The sequence below is a fragment of the Staurois parvus genome, unplaced genomic scaffold, assembly GCF_062004578.1.
Source record: "Staurois parvus isolate SC_StPar_1 unplaced genomic scaffold, SC_StPar_1.0 ptg000137l, whole genome shotgun sequence".
In the NCBI taxonomy this organism is placed as follows: Eukaryota; Metazoa; Chordata; class Amphibia; order Anura; family Ranidae; genus Staurois; species Staurois parvus.
In genome coordinates this window covers 3,586,736-3,598,931 of record NW_028317933.1, presented here as the reverse complement: position 1 = coordinate 3,598,931, position 12,196 = coordinate 3,586,736, and the positions used below count along the sequence as shown (strand labels likewise).

The following is a 12,196-nucleotide window of genomic DNA, read 5'->3' as shown; positions in this document are numbered from 1 at the left end:
AGAACCTGTTCTCTGGTTGTAGGTTGTTCTACCAATTAGGTAAAAGGGTCTCTCTTTCTGCTGGCTCAATGTCATTCTGCTGAAGATGAGGAGAAGATGACTGGTACTTTTGGTGAGCAGGATAAGAACATTACTCTAGTTTAAAACTGTAATTGCGTCATAACCTGTAAAGTGTGAATTTGCGGTATATATTGATATATAACTGAAAGAAACTGTCTACAAGGCCATACTGGCATTTTCCAGCAAACTAAAACATTTCCTTGTGCGATAACAAGTATTGCCAACCACTCGAGAGGCTTATAGCTTCTCTCTACTCAGTCAAAAACAGATTGTTGCAAACATTGCCCAAAATTCAGGAGCTTTGCATATTCTTTTGGAGCATTTTATGGACACGAGTGGTAGGAGTCCTCGCTTCAGCAGAACATATACTAAAATTGGATTGATACAGACATTAGCATGGCCCTTGCGCAAAGATGACACACAAATTTGTGAGGCATTATTTATATAGATGTGTATATGTATATATGTATATATATATATATATATATATATATATACACAGTTGTGTTCAAAATAATAGCAGTGTGGAAAAAAGTGAATAAAGCTCAAAATCCTTCTAATAGCTTTTATTTCCACCCACACAAATGTATAGGGAACACTACACATTCTATTCCAAATCAAAACATGAAGAAAAATAGATCAAATTTGTGTTGTTCCTCTAAAAAAAATTGAAGAAAAGTGAATATGAGACTGTTCAAAAAAAATAGCAGTGTTTGTATTCTTCTTTACAATCTCAAACATTCACTATATAAACTGAAAAATGTTTGAAGATTTTGCTTTCCTTTGAATCACTTAATGAATATTTAGTTGAATAACCACTGTTTCTGAGAACTGCTGTACATCTGTGTTGCATGGAGTCAACCAACATCTGGCACCTGTGAACAGGTATTCCAGCCCAGGATGATTGGACTACATTCCACAGTTCTTCTCTATTTCTTGGTTTTTCCTCAGAAACTGCATTTTTTATGTCACCCCACAAGTTTTCTATTGGATTAAGATCCGGGGATTGGGCTGGCCACTCCATAACATCAATCTTGTTGGTCTGGAACCAAGATGTTGCATGTTTACTGGTGTGTTTGGGGTCGTTGTCTTGTTGGAACACCCATTTCAAGGGCATTTCCTCTTCAGCATAAGGCAGCATGACCTCTTCAAGTATTCTGATGTATTCAAACTATATATATATATACACAGTTGTGTTCAAAATAATAGCAGTCAGACATCACTAACCTGATCAATCACTGTTTTTGGTAGAAATGATATTTCTACATGGCAAATAATTTCCTAGCAGGTGTAGTAGAGTAATAGAAATCCAACAGACCCAACATTCATGACATGCATGCTGCTGATTCTGTGTAATTGAATCACTCATTGAAAGGGGCATGTTCAAAATAATAGCAGTGTGGAGTTCCATTAGTGAGGTCATTCATTCTTACTTTCATCAGTCCATATATATATATTTAAATCATTATTAGATGCCACCTAGCATCTTCTGTTTGGACAATTGCAGGGATGGGACACATGTCCCCACTCCTATATCCTTTATGTGGTGGCTATAAGCAAATATCCACATTCCATATTTTGTGATTACTCAATTTATCTACTTTGTGATATTGTCAATTTAACACACTTTTATAGCTACTGTCCTGCTGTATTCACAATTCTTTATGTGAACTACTTTTCATACTATTGCATAAATCTTTATTATTAATAATTAATAAAAATAATAATAATAATAAACATATTTAACAAAAAGAGTGGTAGAATCAAGGGCATTTCAAAACTGAGAAGAGATGAGAAGCATCTGTCTGTAATGGAGAGCCTCTTGGAGGTAGCAGGGGATTCATTGGCTATATTGTCTTGGTGATTCCATATAAACTTGGACCAAAAAGTATAATAGGTTGTCGTTTGATTTATTATCTGACCTGCTTTCTTTTCTTTTTTTTTTTTTATCTGAGCCTGCAGAGATGAGAATGTAAGGAACTAACACTAAATTATATGAATTGACACTAAAGAAAAAAGTTCAGGATTCTAAAAAAAAAAAACCTCATACTCACCTAGGTGGATGCAGCATTGGTCCACTCCACAGCACCGGGCTGTGGAGGAGGTAATAGCGGCTGGCTCAGGCTCCCAATGACTTACTAAGAGACTGGGCCAGCTGCGACTCCAGGCATCTGGGTGGATCCTGACTTTAAAGTCAGGAGTTCTCTAGAGCCTGGACTGGCTCAGAGATGTCTGCCATCAGTGGGTTTTAGCCTGCTGTTGACTGAAAATGGGTTATAGGAGTGCAGAATGAAGTGACCACAGGAGAAATAGGGCCCATAGAGCTTTGACCCTACTTATACTTTGATTTGCAACTATTTGTAACTATAGCAGAAATGTGATCACTGGTGCAATACAAGCCTAACTCATTTTATTTCAGTGGTCATTAGTGAATCTGTGCTCCATTTCAAAATGTTGAAGTAATAACCTCACCAAACACCAAGATACTTGCTTGCAATTTTTTAACTCAAAAATTTCATCTGTCCTCCTCTCATATTAGATTCACTTTAGTATTGGGACCTGACTTCCTCCCTCCAAGCTCTCCCAACTACCATTCCAGTGTTCAATGGGACTGTCTTAGTGGCCAGTAATGGCATGCTCAGTAGATAGAGGAATGGCAGTTGGTGAAGCTTAGCTATACCTCCCAACTTTTCAAGATAAAAAAGAGGAATAGCAGAAAGTATATTGTCAAAGGACATACCCCTACTAAGTTTGAAGGTGACTGGAACTGATGTTTTCTCATCTCAGGGAGAGTAATAACGTTAGAGAGATTTCAAGACATGAGACACGTTGGATTTTTGAGCTTAAAACCCTTTGCCCACTAGGACTTAATGTATTTGTTTTATTACCAACAGCTGAATTGTTTCTCCTTTTTCTAGATGTATATATACTGTATATGTGTTGGTCTGTTCTAATTTTAAAATCTTGTAATGACTCTAGAGGGCACTGAACACATACCTTTTGATTTATTTCCTTTTATTTAAATAGGGTATTTTTACCTATATCTGTTTTGCACATTATTATTTTTATTCCATATTATTATTCAGAATTTTAGGATGTTTTTGCCATTTTTATTTTAAATTTGTTATATTTTGGATTTCTCGTAGAGGACGCTGAATATACATGATGTAATGCATTCTCGATAAGATCCATAAATTTTTGTATTTTTATCTATTTTTAAATTCATTATATTTAGGTTTATTAAGAATATTACTTAATTTATTCATTTAATTATTTATTTGTATTTATTAGCTGTTTGCCCATATGCCACTTGGGAAATGGTGGCTGCTGCCGATGGTCTTCCATAGTATGGTGGCCATATGTGTTATTTATTTCTAATTTACTTTTGGGGTTGAGCGCTGTCAGGTGGATAATTTTAGGAGTGTATAGAGTCTTCTGTGTCATACTTCACTGCTATCTCCCTTGCCTCAGTGATGATGTCCATTAGGATGAAACGCGTTGGGTAGACACTTAGCAGTGACATCATCACACCCGCTTGGGCACAGGATGCTTTGTATTTGGCATGTTTCTTGAATTTTAATGTTTGTGAGTATAGTTCTTCGATTTTTTCAATAAATTTATTGTGCATACTGTACCATGAGTGAGTCCTCAACTTGTTTCATGTGGATCTGGTGACTTGGATGATATCTGATGGCGGAGCTATGACTGGGGCACTAAGCACCCGCAGTAGAGATTGATTACCGCTAGATGCACGAGCTTTGATCCATCTCAGATTTTTTTTTTTCTTCATTAAGCGCTGTTAGACCTTAGTTGTAAGGTCTTTGGTTCTGGTAAGTGGCCTATATTCATGTGGGCGGCATGTATGATGGTGAAGATTTGAAGCACAAGTCACTTTATTTTGCTATTAGTTGCACTGACTAAGCACGGATTGTTTACACCTTTAGGAGATTGTACTTGAACACATATTTATTGCATTAATTTTATTTATTTAATATTTTATAATTTTAGATTTATAATTTTTTATTTATTATTATTATTTATTGAATTAATACGCAAAAATAATTATTGGTTTAACTGGCAAGTGCGTGTTCCCTTTTATACTTAATTTTCAAAATAACAATTGGAAAAGCTTAGAGGTTTGGTGAAAGTATTTTAAAACCCTTTTTACATTTAAAAACTACAATTCTATAGAGGTCTATACACCAGACCAAAAAGAAGGACATCTGAGCTGTAAAATGGGACAGAGGGATTTAGTTCCAAATGAGGGACCCTTGATAGCTTTGGCTTAACTATAAAGTCAGGGAATGTCAGGTCCCAGAAAAAAATGAAACATAATCAGAGAGTGACACAGAAAAGGCTTTACTGAATAATAAAAAATAATAGTGGTCATCTTGTAGTTTTTGCTTTTAGGCAGAATTTTTAGGAATATTGATTTAGGTTCACTTTAATTGGGATGTTTTTTTTTTTTTTTATAAATATTTATTAATTTTTCAATCCAAATACAAATCACTTTGACATTTCTATTAAAATGATAATCAAAACAGTATCTTCCAACTTGAATTATTTGTTTATATCAATCCCCTCTACCCTTCCTCCCTTCCCACTCCCCCCACCTCAATCACCCAATGCCCCCCCCCCTCCCCCACTCTACATTTTCTCTTCTCTCCTTTACACCATGTATTTCTATTATTTCTAAATCCAATTCCAGGGGTATTATATCTTCATATATTTCACCTTTTGTCCATATTCTTCCCATCCTTTCCATTTTATATTATACATCTCCATCTTGTCCATATGCATATAATACAGTTTTTCTGTCCCACAGATCTGATTCATTCTGCCCATCCAATCCTCCTCAGTTGGCACCTCTCTTTTTTTCCAAAACCTAGGTATCAGGCTCTTTGCTGCGGTCAGATAATGCCATATCCCCGATCTCTTATATGATTTCACTGGGAGTTCTGAGATATGGAGGAGACATAATTCTGGGTCTAATCCTATGTTGATTTTAATTTCCCTATCAAATAAACTATCCTCCGCACTTTAATTGGGATGTTAATTACATTCCCTGATATACAGATGAACACTTAATTCACAATTCGTTCTGAATGCTTAATACAGAATTTAAGGGGTTAAGCCACTTAAATTAATATTTCATTGTTGGCTTTATGCTGGAGAGCTGATTATCTTGACAGTTTTTCTTAACATCTCTTGTGGTAGTGGAATATGAGCAATATTTTTCCCCACACTCTTCGGTAAAAAAATAATTTAAAGCGTTACTAAACCCACAACAGTAAAATCAGTCTGTATATGCATTAAAACATGCTTGTTATAGTCACTGTGGAACCTAAGGGGTTAATCCTCTGCATTATGTAAAAAGGATGTTTGATCCTTTCTTCTCTGTTCCTACCCTTTTTCAAGCGACCACCTCTTATCCCCAGACTGAACCGTAGGCATGCACATGCTCAGTTTGGTGTGTATTGCTAGAGAGTTTTTTTTTCTTGGGATAGTGCAGGTGATTAGCACAGGGTCAATCAGCATTGTCCAGACAGATGTTAGGGGTTCTGCATCCTCCTAGAGCAGAAAGAAAACTCCTCCTACAAGCTTTAAACAGTGCTCTGCTGAAGTCACAAGACTGCTGTAACTGCTGATGAGAAAAGCTATTTAGCAGTTTATAATTACTAAAATAATTGCATTTCCATGTTGTGTGTACTGTGGGAGACCAAATATAGCGAATGCAGGGTCCTGGGTTTAGTAACACTTTAAGGTCTCGGGGAACCCCTGATAAAATAAATTAATTGGGGGTCATTCAGTAAAATTCCTCATACATTGATAGTGAGCGGGAAAATACCCCCCTTACAGTGATGTCACAATGCTACCCTTATAGACAGTTAAAAAGATGATTGGTGGCATGCCGCTTGCTCTGCCAAGTAGCGTTAGACCCAGAACTATGCAGGCACCATCACAAGGGAGGTCAGTCATCCACAGCTCAAGGAACTCTTGGGTTCCATGGAGAATGGCTGCTCTAGAACTATAGAAAAAGGTCAATTATTGAAAGCACAGGTTGCTTTTATCTAGCTGTTTGTAGCCAATCTACATGTCATTGGAAGTACCGTATATTTGTTACAACCAGTAACTGTGATTTCAGGTACAAAGCAGTAACTCACAGAAATCAGGTTTCTGATGATGCTTGCCACCAGCATGGGGAGGCTGGTAAAAAAATATGAGTGGCAATTTAAAAAGATCTTTCTGTAAAGATCACAATTTTTTCATCTGATTGCATGTTTATGTGCAGCACTGACACAAGGTATTCTCTTAGAAGAAAAGGACTGTTGGGCAAAATCCTTGCGGCACATGTGCACATATGTAAGAAAAGTGCAGCGCTAAAAGGTATATACTCCAGTCCGGTAATAATGTATCAATATAAAATGATAAAAATATTAAAATTGGTGACAGTTCGTGGTAGGTGATTGGTACAGGAGTTGATAGTGACTTCACGATCCAGTGGTGTGGTGATAAATAGTAAAAATGCGCACTCACCAGATGCGTATCGTTCAATACGAATATAATCAATAAAACCAGAGGTCCCTCTCATGGGATGGGATGGATGAGCTGGGCCATCTTAATGGACTCTCCTCCCTCTGGATAATGGGCAGCCAAACGGTCGTCTCCCTCTGGATAATGGGCAGGGTGCTTGGCAGCTTACACTGGAACCAGCGTCCTCCTCTGCACTGGTGTCATAAATACTACAGCTCCTGTGTCTTGATACATGGGCTCTGGAAACTAATTTTAGCTCACCAGGGAGCCAACAAAAAAATTGCCCATAGTGTAGTAATTTAAAAAATAGATTTATTATTCCACGTGGTTAGAGAACATAAAATAGAATTAAAGTGTACAAGAAAATGGTATACTGACCAATGTAGAGTGAAAAGATGGCCACCGGACCTGTGATAGGTACCAGTGGCAGGACATCACGGCGTAATGGCCCCTTTAACGCGTTTCGTGCGATTGCACTTCATCAGAAAGGAATGGCCATCTGCAGACACCGCAGTAGCTACCAGGTCCCATAGACTTGACAAGGATCCCTGTGGTGTGTCAGCGCATGTGCCAGATCTCAATTCAAGAAGGTACTACCAGCGAGTAACGGTGTAGGGAGAACTTTCCCTACTAGTAAGACAATGCTGGACTCCAACGGTTTTTCATACTTTTCTACAGGGGCAAGATTTAGGATTTTAAAGTTTTATTTTTCACTTTCAATAAAAGAGTTTTAAAGAATAACAATAATTGTAGGAGATTGTTTAGTTATGCAAAAAACAGTCTTTAAATTTAAATTTTGACAGTAACGGTAGAGTTCCTCTTTAACACTCAAGCGCTGCTGTGTAAGACTGCAAGAGGTTGATACTATTGATACACTGCTTGTATTTCAATATTATATTTAATGTAATATTGAATACAGAGCTGCAGTAAAGAGGTACTAAACCAAAACCCAAACATTTAATAAATTGCAGTTTACCTGTTATGGCTGCATTCATTTTTTTTTGTAGGCTTTCTTTCTTTTATTTGTACCTGGTGATCCAGCCAGTAAGTATGTTTTTTTTGTTTTGTTTTTTTTTCCCCCCCAAAAGATCAGATATAGCAGTTAGAGGGTTTAGGCAAACCATGTACCACTGACAGGGGTGCTTACAATGATCAGCTTTTATATATGTAAAATCCTTTATCACAAAAAAAATTAACTGTTGCTCTAACTGCTTAAAAGATGTTATCTGGAGTTTGGCTTCAAATTGCTTAGCCTATCTAAATCTGCTAGTGAAGCTAACATTCCCCCCCTAGACTGACAATGCTGCCCTCCAAAGGTGTCTCTGTTGCTCCTTCATGTAGAGTGGGGACACTAATACAGGGGGTGTGTTACTGGTCAGTTCACCAGGTGATAACAGAGGAAAAAAAACTAAAACAGTGGCTAAATGGTTAGCACTTCCACCTGGCAGTACTAGGGTCATTGGTTTGAATCCCAACCACGGCACCACCTGCCTGGAGTTTGCATGTTCTCCCTGTGCCTGCATGGGTTTCCTCCGGGTACTCCGGTTTCCTCTCACACTCCAAAGATGTGCTGAATGTGAGTTAGGGACCTTAGATTGTACGCCCCTTGAGGGTTAGGGACTGATGTGAATGTACAATATATATGTAAAGCACTGTGTAAATTGACAGTGCTATATAAGTACCTGAAATAAATAAATAAAACAAAGAAAGCGAATACAGCCACCACATCTAATGTTAGGTAAGCTGCAATAATTTCCGGAAATTTTGGTTTTGGATTTAATACCACTTTCTTGATATTAATATCATTCTAAAGCTGAACTCTAGAAAGACAGACATATAAGACACAAATGAAAGTGGTATTAAATGCAAAACCAAAAATATAATTTCTATAATCTATTGCAAATTACCTAACATAAATGTGGTGGCTGTATTAGTTTTCTGTTTCAGATTTTTTTCCCTCTAGTGATCTTGCCTGTAACACACATCCTGTATTATACAGACACCACTCTGGATGAAGCAGCACAGAGGGCACATTTGGACAGCAGCATTGACAGTCTGGAGGAGGGGAGTATTAGAAATACTTGAAGATTTAAATGCATTAAAAAATTGCAGCCAAACTCCAGCTAATACGTTATAATCAGTTACAGCAAACTTTTATTTTCCCTTTTGGATAAAGGTTTTACATGATTAACCACTTCCCGTCCAGCCGTTGTATATAAATGGCCGGAAGGTGGCAGTGCAGGGGTGGGTGACCGTTTATAAACGGCCTCCCCGCCCCCTGCTTGTTCGCGCTCCCTGGGAGCGCGCAGCACCGCGATCCGGTGCCCGTTGTGTCCCCTGGAACACCGATCGTCGTATGGGACCTCTGTGCGAGGTCCCAATCATGTGATCACTGATTGGCCAATCCGTGATCACATGCAGAGTAGTAAGCAAGATGTCACTTCTGATGTCACATCATTGCTTACTACGTGTGAAACCTGTGAATGATCACAGAGGTCACATGGTACAAGGCTATTCACAACAGCCTTGTACCATGTGACAAGCTGTGACCAATCACAGCTGTCACAGTATTTCTCAATGGCTGCAAGAATGCATCCAGAGAGAAGGAGAAATTATTGCTTTTACATCCTTTATGGGTGTAAAAGCAATCAGTGTAAAAAAAAACAAAAAAAATCTTCATCACCCCCCTCAAGTACTACAGTGTCACCATGGGGACACTGTACTTGTAGGGTGACTGTATGTAGAAAAAAAAGTAAAACTTTTTTTTTAAATTATAATTGTTGGTTATAAACTAATTTGGTGTATTATTTTTTACTAAAAAGATAACTGAATAAATTTTGGCCAAGATTTATGATGAAATAGTATTTATTTGCAAAATATTATAAGAAAAACACTTTTTTCTAAATTTTTGGACATTTTAATCTATATAGCAAAAAAAATAAAAATTCTAGTGGTGAATAAATACCACCAAAATAAAGCTTTATCTGTCTCAAAAAAATGCTAAAAAATTCATATGGGTACAGTGTTGCATGATCGCGCAATTGTCATTCAAAGTGTGATAATGCTGAAAGCTGAAAATTGGCCTGGACAGGAAGGGGGTGAATAAATACCACCAAAATAAAGCTTTATCTGTCTCAAAAAAATACAAAAAAAAACATATGGGCAGGGGTGTATTTGCCACAAGGCAAACAAGACTTTTGCCTAGGGCAGCATTTTTTATCGGGGGGCAGCACTGCCCCTTAGAAGAAGGGATGGAAGAAGGGACACACGCGGCATGGGGACCTGGTGGGTTCTGAGAGAGGCTGCGTGTTTCATGACAGTGTATGCACAGCCCGACTCTCGTTCCCGGGAATGCCCAGATCTGTGAAGGTAAGTGTCTTTCAAGGCTCTCTCAGGTGGGAGGCAGGGGTGTTGTTGGTGAATGTCAGGCTCTTTCTACGGGGGGGGCGCCAATTTTTGTGTTGCCTAGTGCAGCACAAAACCTAAATACACCACTGCATATGGGTACAGTGTTGCATGACCGCACAATTGTCATTCAAAGTGTGATAGCACCAGGGGCGGACTGACCATTTGGAAACTCGGGCACTGCCCGAGGGCCTGGGGCAGTAGGGGGCCCCATGAGCTGCCCCTGGTACCTTTTTCATAGGCTTTTTTGAGTTTGGGCAAGGACACGGGCCCCATGATCCCCTATTGCCCGGGGGCCCCATGAGTTGTCAGTCCACCACTGGATAGCACTGAAAGCTGAAAATTGGCCTGGACAGGAAAGGGGTAAAAGTATCTGGACTTGAAGTGGTTAAATAAAAGCTGATTTAACCCCTGTCAGTGTTAAAAGGTCTTAGTGAAAAGTATACATTATGGCGCCGCTCCAAGCTATGGATGGAAGGGAAAGGATCACCCCACCGGCAAGTGAGAAGAGGGGAGCATGAGTTCAAGTGTTCTGGCCATGCCCTGTCCCTCAACATTGGACTCCTGCAATCAGTTGTGCAGCGTCCATCCCTTCAAGTGGTAAATGGTCTGTCTTATCCCTGTAGACTGCAAGAGAGCTTGTTCTGTTGTAAAGCAACAGACTTACTGGCTAGATCACCAGATGAAAATGGAAGAAAGCAAGCAAAAATAAAGGAAATGAATGCAGCCTTCACATCTAAGAATTGGTAAGCTGCAATACTGTATATTAACCTCTTGCCGTCCGCCTGCTGTTTATAAACGGCAGGGCGGTGGCAGTCCAGGGGCGGGTTACCGTTCCTAAACGGCACCCGCCTTTTCTAGCTGTGTGCGCTCCCTGGGAGCGCGCACCACCACAATCCAGTGCCCGCTGTGTCCTCCGGACACAGTGCAACGACCGATCGTCGGACGGGACCTCTGTACGAGGTCCCGATCATGTGATCACTGATTGGCCAATCAGTGATCACATGCAAAGTAGTAAGCAAGATGTCACTTGTGACATCATTGCTTACTACATGTAAAATCTGTGAATGATCACAGAGGTCACATGGTACAAGGCTATTCACAACAGCCTTGTACCATGTGACAAGCTGTGACCAATCACAGCTCACTCAGTACTTCTCAATGACTGCAAGGATGCAGACAGAGAGAAAGAGAAATGATTGCTTTTACATCCTATATGGGTGTAAAAGCAATCAGTGTAAAAAAAAAAAAAAAAAAAAAATCTTCATCACCCCCTACAAGTAGTACAGTGTCACCATGGTGACACTGTACTGCTAGGGTGACCGTATGTGTAAAAAAAAAAAAAAAAAAAAAAACTAAAACTTTTTTTTAAAATTATAATTGTTGGTTATAAACTAATTTGGGGTATTATTTTTTACTAAAAAGATAACTGAATAAATTTTGGCCAAGATTTATGATGAAATATTATTTATTTGCAAAATATTATAAGAAAACAATTTTTTCCAAATTTTTGGACGTTTTAATCTATATAGCAAAAAATCACCAAAATAAAGCTTTATCTGTCTCAAAAAAATGCTAAAAAATTCATATGGGTACAGTGTTGCATGACCGTGCAATTGTCATTCAAAGTGTGATAACACTGAAAGCTGAAAATTGGCCTGGACAGGAAGGGGGTGAATAAATACCACCAAAATAAAGCTTTATCTGTCTCAAATTAATACTAAAAAAATCATATGGGCAGGGGACACTGTACTGCTAGGGTGACAGTATGTATAAAAAAATAAAAAATAATAATATAAAAAAATAAAATAAAAATGTAAAAAAAAAAGTTTAAAAATTTATAATTTTTGGTTATAACTAATTTGGATTTTTTTTTTTTTACTAAAAAAATAACGGAATAAATTTTGTCCAAGATTTATGATGAAATATTATTTATTTGCAAAATTTTATTAAAAAAAACACTTTTTTTCAAAATGTTTAGACCTTTTCATTTACATAGTAAAAAAAATAAAAATCCCAGCGGTGAATAAATACCACCAAAATAAAGCTTTATCTGTCTCAAAAAAATGGTAAAAAATTCATATGGGTACAGTATTGCATGACCGCGCAATTGTCATTCAAAGTGTGATAGCGCTGAAAGCTGAAAATTGCCCTGGACAGGAAGGGGGGTAAAAGTGTCCGGACAGGAAGTGGTTAA

General features: G+C 38.2%; 1 protein-coding gene and 1 non-coding gene across 5 annotated transcripts in view; both read left to right on the top strand.

Moving 5' to 3' along the window:
* The window catches only part of LOC149465753 (CMP-N-acetylneuraminate-beta-galactosamide-alpha-2,3-sialyltransferase 2-like), a 77,262-nt gene that overhangs the window by 19,327 nt on the left and 45,739 nt on the right, over nucleotides 1–12,196 (top strand). The gene's annotated exons all lie outside the window — the stretch shown is intronic.
* On the top strand, nucleotides 405–508 carry LOC149465754 (U6 spliceosomal RNA). The gene has a single exon (XR_016312221.1). It is a non-coding gene; the product is annotated as a U6 spliceosomal RNA (small nuclear RNA).